Raw genomic sequence first — 8,857 nt, 5'->3', positions numbered from 1 at the left:
TCGTCTTCTCAACATGGGCCAGGCATGCCAAGCAGGCTCAACAGACTGTGCAATAAAGAAACATTGTCCTGGCAACATTGTTGGGCACGCACAGCGAACTGTGCTTAAAACTAAAGCTAACCCTGATCTTTGCAGTTATCCTTAGCTAATAAATTACTTTTTCTTTCTTTCTCACTTTTATTTCCTAGACATGTTTGGGTTGGAATTTTGTTCTGCTGGAATTGAGTGATGCTGATAAAAGCAGAGGTCATACTTTCCATGGCCATGGAAGAAAACAGGAAGGATGGCTAACCAGGCATCAGAGTCCAGTACCAGGATGTGGTCTTGTAGCTCTTATCAACTAGAGCTTGATGTTTGCTTTGGATTGGTGAACACTAAGCTATTTCCCATTCTTGTCTTTCCAGAAGGGCGGCTTTGCAGCAGTTGCCATGTTCTCTTCCCATCATTTTACATTGACTGTGCCAGAGATTGTTAACATCATTTAATTAGATTTGAATCATTTTCTTTTGGAGAAGTGGTGAATATATCTTAAGCATGTGCAGCCATTTTACAAGGTGTGGGAGGAAGGATGTGTGTGTACGTTTGGGCAGCCCCAAGGGTGGACTGGAATAGATTTCAGTTGTATTCTTCCACTGAGCGGCTATTCTGAGAATCATACGAGGTTTCCCTCAGTAAAGTCATCCTTTCTCCATTCCCTTGATGATACACGGCAATGTGGATTTGGAGTATCCAGTTTCCTATGTGCATATGACTCAAACAAGGCCAAAGAAAAGTAATGAGGCTTTTGCTAGACTCTCTGGGAAGGGCACTCTTGCTCTATCTAGAATTGAAACTTAAAGAAAAAAAGACGTGGAATTGCTGTGGCCGTCTTGTGGCTACAGAAGGAGAGCGTATTCCAGTAGAAAGCCAACACGTGCAGTGTGGCAAATCTATGACACACGTGCTGTAGCGCGCTCTTTGTTAGCATTGAAAGCTCTAAAAGGTTGGCCATCCCTGAAATAGAGTACAGCAGATAAGAGCCAAAAGACAGCAATGCTGGATCTGGATGTTTTGTTTTAAATCTGTGCATTATAGTACCTGAAGTCAGTGCTGCTCTTGGACTTTTCGAGTAAACGAGTCCATATGTTCCAATTTTTCAATATGTTTTCTTACCATGTTTGACAGGAAGAATAACAAGTGATACCCTGGAAAAGTGTCCATGCTCCTGGAGATGCACGGAAGGCGATGTCCTGACAGAAGAGCGTGCTTGCTTGGGCACAGGTAGGTTATTTGGGAAGAGATGCCTGGAAGTAGAAATAAGGTCATAGGGAGAATGAGTCAGGAAGGGTTAATCCTACTGTGGGCCCGCTGAGGAAGTGTGCAGACTGCACCTCCAAATCATCCCACAGGAAGGCAGGGCATTTGTGACTTTCGTGCACTGGCCTCTGTCTGTCTTTGAGGAATTACAGTGAACTAAAGCTTACCTTCGGGGAAGTTCTGAGCTGGCAATGCAGAGGAGCCCTGAGGGGCACACTCGATGTGAGACCTTGGCAGTGTGTGCACACAGACCTGTCCTTCAGAGATGCACTGGAATTATGTGTGTGTTGGGCTGCAAGCATCTTCTGCAAGACTCTTTTGTTTTGCCTTTCAAATTTCTCCAGGAGCAGTCCTCTTTCAGTATTTTCTAGGAATTATTGAAGAATCTGGGGTGTGGATTTTCTGATCTAACTCTTCCAAATCATCAAACTGATCTCTGATGCTAAGTGGACTCCAGAGCACTTTACCTCTGTTCCTAAATCTCCTTCTCTCCAGAGGTGGTTTGACCAAGGCAAATTTACCAGTGAGATTTGAGATATTTATAAAAATAAAAACCTCCAAAGAGTGAAGATGAGAACCTGGGGTGGCTTCGTGACCATGGGGGCTGACTGCCCTTATCTTCAACCAGTACAGCAAAAGCAAGGTGAGCTGAGCTCTGTCCTTGAAAGATTCCAATTCCAAATTGAATTTGTGCTAATGTGAGCCAGAGATTAGGTCAAGAGGTATCACAACAGAATGTGGGGAGATGACCTGAGGCCTTTGTCTTAAAAAATATCATGTAATGGATATCTCTTCCCCAGAGACTGTAAATAATTGTGTGTGTCTGTGTGTGGAATGATTAATTGGAAGAATTAAAATTTACTTTGGTAGTTCACATGGCTGGCAGCTGGCTTGCCAGTTAGCTAGACAGCTGGTCTTCTGTGCCCACGGGTTCTACACCCACACATTCAAACTACCTGGATCAAAAAAATCTTAAAATTTATATTCGTGCTAAACATTGACAGTTTTTTTCTCATTATTCCCTGAATAGTTCAGAATAACAACTGTTTACACAGTGTTCTTATTTTCTTAGATTTTGTAAGTGGTCTAGAGATGATTGAAAGTATACGGGAGCATAGACACAGGTTCTAGGGAAACATGATGACGTTTTCTGTTGGACCCAGCATCTGTGGCTTTGTTTCTGAGGGGAGTCCCAGAAACTGTCTCCTGCTGATATACCAAGACATGACTGTGTTTGTTTCTGTCTTGCCCTTGAGATCAATCTGAAGGAGAGTGGATACGAAATCTGCATACTTTTATCTAAGGATATTTTGTCTTCCAGGGCACCTGCCTGTTTTTTAGGGACAGCTGTTTCTGACATTTGTTTACTAAAAAACTAGCTGTTGGTTAGAGTTTCACTAAGTCGCTAAATTACCCAGGCTGCACCCCAGCCTCCTAGAGTGCAGCAATTACAGCCCTGTGCTACCAGGACCAGCAGAACATCATCAATGGACCAACCGGCGCAGGGTGCTAATCAAGGAGCTGCCCAGCAAGGAGAATAGGAGAGAGGTCTAGAGACTGTGAATGCTTCCTTGTTTCCTGTCCAGGTTTGGGGGCTGTGACTGTGGAGTGGTTCTCACTGTACAAGACCCCACTGACCCCACGGCTTTCTCTGTTGGAAGGACACTGATAGCCGCTGGCACGTATTTACTCATCCTTGTGAATTTGTTGGCTTGATGTAGAGCAGACAGCAGGTTTCTGAGAAGCCTGAAAGCAGGCCAGTGGGGCAGGAATTTCTCAGACTGTGGTGGACAAGACTTATTGGAGATGGCCAGCACCTTCCTGTGACTCTCTAGTGAACTGTGACACCAGGAGTCTGCTGGCTGTGGAAGTCTAAGTATTGTTTTTAAGTACAAATAAATTTGCCCTATCAAAGTTATAAAAAAAAGAGAAAGAAAAATAAATCTGTGTGTAGTGATGAAATCATTATTTCAATTGGCATGGGCCCTGGCACCCTCAGAATGAAAGCTGCGATTACCTAACTCTGGGGTATAAAGGTTACCCTTGGGAAAATGGCCAGTGAGAGTGGACAGGGAACAGAGCAGTGTGTATGTGTGAGTAAGAGTGTTAAAACTGGATCATTCTTCCAGGCCACCTCCTTACCCAGCAGAAGGTCAAGACTCATGCAACCATTGAGTTGTGTCTTCTTTATTCTTTGTTCTTTACTTAATTGCTTTTGCTTTTAAAGAGTTTGGTAAAAATGAAAATAATTACATCCTACCATGAAAGCTGCTTTGTCTTTAATCAAAAATGTCCTGTCATGAAGTAGGAGCTTATGTCATCTCCTATAGAATTAAATGATTCCCTTTCTTTGTCCCTTCTAAACAGGGAACAGGAGAAAACAAAGCCTTCTTTAATCAAACATTCTTAAAACTCTTGTACTCCTTCCCTTCCCTCAAAATTTAGACATTTACCTCACTATTTCAAGTCCTGACAATATGCGATAATCTTCAAAGACCTGACATACAGAAAGAGATGGGTTCTGCCAAGATGGGCAGATAGCATCTCAGGAAAGGAGAGCCCAAATTTCAGGGTTGTGTTTGTGCTGTAATCCTATTCTGTAAGATATCGATAATGGCTTGCAGAACTTTCTGGAAGCTCTGCATTTGGAACGGTGCCCTTTGTTACAATAAGGGTGGCATTCTCATCTAGAACAATGGAATACCCAGAGAGGGAGCCTTGTTCTTGATCCCTGAATTCCCTTGGGAAACTTCTACCTGGACTTCATGCTACTTCCTGGGGCTGTGTGATTTATATTGTGCCCTGTACCAGGCTCCTCTGTGTTAGCCACAGTCCCATAAATAAATACAAGATTCCCAGAGAGCATCCCAGACAACCTCTTGTGGCCTGCAGTTTATATCCTCATTTTGGAAAGCACAATATTATCCAAATTTCACCATGTCCTCAGATATGTCCGGTAGGATTATCTCCATAGCTTAATGACAGGTACAAAAGTCAGGCAGAATCTCAATAACAGAGAAACAAGCAGGCCAACCAAGAACAGCTGCAACACACCTTCGCGGCATCAAGAAGCTGCTTAGAGCACAAGGTTCCAGCAACTATCAGTGATCATTTAAACAGGAGATGCTGCTGGCTTTCTTACTGTCATACTTACGCCACCTACCTCTGCTGAGAGCTGGAAGAGTATTTCCAAGAACAACTCGAGTTGTGGAGCAGTCAGTACCACACGACTGCATCTTGCTGGATCAATCTTCTCCTGTTTCCTGCATCTTTGCTGTTATACCCTGCCCTCTTCTATTCCTTTTGTTCAGCTCTACAGGACCGGAAGACATACTGGAAAAACCTCCAGCTCTGTTGGCCCCATGACATACTTATATGGCAGGGCTCACCAAACATTTGATTGATGAATGAAGATGTGCTTCTTTACATATTTTTGGTAAATGTTCATTGCCACGACCAGCATGGCGTAGGGTCTAAATCCAGGGAGAGTGGTGGAAGATGAAGAAAATTGATGAATGATAAGAAAGAGAGATACATACCAAGATTAAGCCTGAAAGCTGGGACCAGGTGAAACCACAGCCTGATGAGCTAATGGCCGCCTAGAGTCTAGCAGGCTCTTTATTTATAGTGTAAAACAAATGAAAGAGGCAGGGCCTTCTACATGGTCTATGTGGCTACGTGGTCTACATGGTCTAGGCTGAACGCCGTGTGATTGTCTCATCACCTGGGCACTCACAGAAAAGGAACAAGGAAGAAGGATACATAATATAACTGTCTCCTGTGGCTGTGCCACCACTATAATCTTAGTCAAACAGACTTGACAATCTAGTCTATGGGGGAGAATGGGAGTAGGGATTAGGCGAAGGGCCATGTTCAGGCTTGGCCCACGGCAGCTTATAATATTCTTAGCCCTCTAGTGTGTTCAGTGAAATGGATTTCACATCCTTAATGTAAAGCACTGCTTTAAAACACAGAAGTGATCTGGGAGTCTGGATTATAATTCCTCTTCAGAGGCTGCTGTGTATACTTTCCATTACTTGTGCTGACCCTACTAGAAGCCGTGCCTCTGGAGGGCTCTGCATTTCAGGCCTCCACTTTGGGTTATAGCTTCTTGAGAGCAATGGACTTAACTTCATAGGTGCTCATTTTTAGTTTTAGGCACACACACAAAAATGCAAATTCATCTGCCTCACGAGCAGAATAATTTAGTAATTATTGACAAATAAGAGAATTTAGACCAGGCTCCTTCATTACAGAAAGCATCTTTCTTGTCAATAGTAATTTTATGCAGTCATTTAATTTATCTGATAATTCCCCAAATTGTTTCCATTGCACTTGCCATGTGGGACTTGCTTTTGATTTTAATTTTCTTCTTGTTGGGATAGTATTGCTATCTACATTAGATCTGCTATCTACATTTTCCTATTACCATCCTCAAATCCAGACTGTAGAGTGACTAGAAAATGGGATTACTGTTACATTCCCTAAATAGCTCTAAATGTTAATCTGTAGCACCAGCTAAAGACAAACCCTGATGACGGTAGGCCCTAAAAATCAATGATTATGTGGAAGAGAGAAGTCTCTTTCTTTTTTCCAGGTGGTTTGGCTGTTCTGCTCAATTATCTAGTATAGAGGTGATTATAGCCTGCCCGTAATAGAGCCAAATAAACACTATAGGTCCAAATGTCTTAATTCTGTCTTGGTAAATGAATCAGCTGAATCCTCAGGCTCATTAGACGTGCTACCAGTGTTTAGGCAAGACAGTCTTTTGGTATGTGATTCTGTGAGTTGCTGGATGTGTAGCTCAGGTTCTTGTTTCACTTGCCAGCTCATGTGGCAACCAAATATGCTCCCCTAACTCTTAAACACTTCACTTAATTGAAGATCACTAAAGGAATAAGGATTTACTTTCAGGAGAGTGTCTTGAGTTCCATGGCAAATCTGTATTTACTGTCCCATCTTGGGGCGTGGACAGGTGGTAAATCTTGCCCACTCTTTAGTACAAGCAGCTCATTCTGCATAGTGGGAGTTTGGTTTCAGACTGGCTAAACTCTTGATTTAGGCCCAGCATAAGAAACTATACATATCTAATTTAATTTTGAGACTTGACTTTTTTTCTCTAGAGTTTATTCTAAGTTTTTCTTCTTATGGGGATTGGAAGTAGATACATGGATTGAAAGGGATGCTTTCCCCAGGATCGTGTCTTATCTGCCCTGAGCCTGTGTTCAGAATCCCTGGAGTCTCTTGGCCTGGACTAGTTTCAAGGTGTGGGTCTTTATTAATGATAATATACTTTTTGGTTTCTCTGTAGGCATCCTACTCTAGGACTACCACAGACCATATGGGCTGTGTTATATGAGGATGGTGTGTGGGTGCGGGCTTGGGGAATCCTGGCTTTATTAGTTTAAAAAAAGTTCCCAAACTAATACAAATTTAAGGGAGCAAACACTTAAATACACTTATTGTATATGATTATCAAGGTGAAGTATTGTTTTAGAATATTGTTGACATAGGTCTCAGGACTGTATGTTAATAAACATAGTCCTCTTGTGGGTCGAATTCCAGCCTGAGTTATTTTTAATAAAAATTGTAGTTCTTTGTTATTCTCCAATAGAATGCATCACATTTCCAATGCCTTTGTGGCTGTATCATGTTAATGAAGATAGCAGGAATATGTGACCCTGACTGTGGTTAGATACACAGGGCAGGCAGTAGGGTGCATGCATAGATTTTTATGATGCAAACTTGTCAAATATGCACTATGGCTAACACACTGCTAAGTACCAAAGGAATACAAAAAGCTATGTTCCATGAGATATATCTGTTCCCGTCTCACCAAGAATTCCAATGAACCACATGTTCACAAGAGTTAGGTAGGAAGCAATGTAAGGCTATTCAGGGTTATATGCCATCACGGTGGTTGTCTTAGTCCATTCGGTGTTGCTATAACAAAATACTGGAGGCTGAATAGCTTATAAAGAAAAATTTATTTAGTGCACAGTTCTGGAGATCCAAGATGTCTCCAGTGTCTGCTTGCTCCTCTGAGGCTACATCACATCATGGTGGATGGTATCACTATGGGAACTTGTGCTACAGGGAAAGGTCACATGGTGGACAAGTCAGAGAGAGCAAATAGAGGCAGCCAAACTCATTTTATAACAACCTATTCTCAGGCCAGGGATTTAGCTCAGTGGTTCCAGCACTTGCTTTGCTAGCACAAAGTCTTGAGTTCGATTCCCAGTACCCCCCAAAAAAATGTTTTTAACAACCTACTCTCATGGTACTAAGTTAGTGCCATCAGAGTTAGAACTCCTGTGAGACAGTTTTAATCCTTTCATGAGGGTGATGTCTGCCCCATGGCCTCATTACCTCCTATGAAACTCTTAAAGATGCTATCCCTTCCCAATACTACCATACCGGGGACCGGGCTTTCAACAAATGAAACTTTGTGAGACACATTCAAAACATAGCACTGCCAAAGTGGCAGTGTTCATAAAGCACTCTATTGACATTGCTGAGTCATAACAGCTTTATCTCTAAGCCACATTACAATAATTGCCACATTGTCTGCCTGTGGATTATAGTTACTACGTGTATAGTGATGATTCCAACATATACTTCTAAATGAAGACTCAATGTTTTAAGGTAAAACCTCTAGTATTATATTAAAGATTTTCTTCACATACATGAAAATGGAATACAATATTCTGAACAGTTGACTTTCTTGATGACAATGGTTCCAGTCCCTTAAAATGTAGTGTCAGCAAAAGACCAGTCAAGCAGACTGGAGCTCTTTGTCTCTTTCAGGTCTATTACCATCTCTTACTATCTCTTCCAGGTCTATTATTATCTCTTACAAGTCTATCGGTTGGTGCCACCCACAACCAGGGTGGGTCTTCCCCACATCAATTTTTTGGCCTATATTACAGTCATCTCTGGAAATACCCCACTCCTTGTACTAATTTTCTGTATTTGTCAGCTTTCCAATTGTGAGGGCACAGTACCCAACACCCTCAACTGAAAGGAGGAGAAGTTTAATGTAGCTCACAGTTTCAGGGGATTCAAAGTTCAAAGGTAAGCCAATCATGATGGAAGGGGATGATGGAGCAAAGCTGCCTACTTCATTGTGGCCAGGGAAGAGAACAGTGGAGCAGCTCCAAAGAGGAAGGCACCATGGACAAGATGCAGACTTCAAGGCCATACCTCCAGGATCTACCTAGACAGACCCAGAAATGTGCTCCACTGATCCCCCAGGTGGGTTCCAAAGCCAGTCAGGTTGACACTGCACCCTAACTTCCACATCTGGCAACTTTGAAAGATAGACAGATGCCTGGGCTTCAGTCCTGATCAATTTAATATGAACCTCTGAGAACCAGTTGTCTTTTTTTGAGGGAAACACTTTCAGGGCTTAAAGCCAGGGACTCTCAGATGGTAGGCAAGTGTTCTACTACTCAGCTATCTCACAACCAGGTACCATTTAAAAAATAAGTAAATTGCTCCTTAGATAACTCAATGGGCTTCTGGGACCTTGATCCAGGCAAACACAGATGAAAACAGCAAC

General features: G+C 42.4%; 1 long non-coding RNA gene across 1 annotated transcript; it reads left to right on the top strand.

Annotated features, from left to right (window-relative positions):
* The first annotated feature begins 1,184 nt into the window (after positions 1 to 1,184).
* On the top strand, positions 1,185 to 2,940 carry LOC104861402. The gene is made up of 3 exons (XR_780023.1): positions 1,185 to 1,260; positions 1,792 to 1,939; positions 2,883 to 2,940. It is a non-coding gene; the product is annotated as an uncharacterized LOC104861402 (long non-coding RNA).
* Positions 2,941 to 8,857: the final 5,917 nt, after the last annotated feature.

Source organism: Fukomys damarensis, unplaced genomic scaffold (assembly GCF_012274545.1).
Source record: "Fukomys damarensis isolate Sample0158 unplaced genomic scaffold, DMR_v1.0_HiC HiC_scaffold_10, whole genome shotgun sequence".
NCBI lineage: Eukaryota > Metazoa > Chordata > Mammalia > Rodentia > Bathyergidae > Fukomys > Fukomys damarensis.
This window is presented reverse-complemented; position numbering and strand designations above follow the sequence as displayed.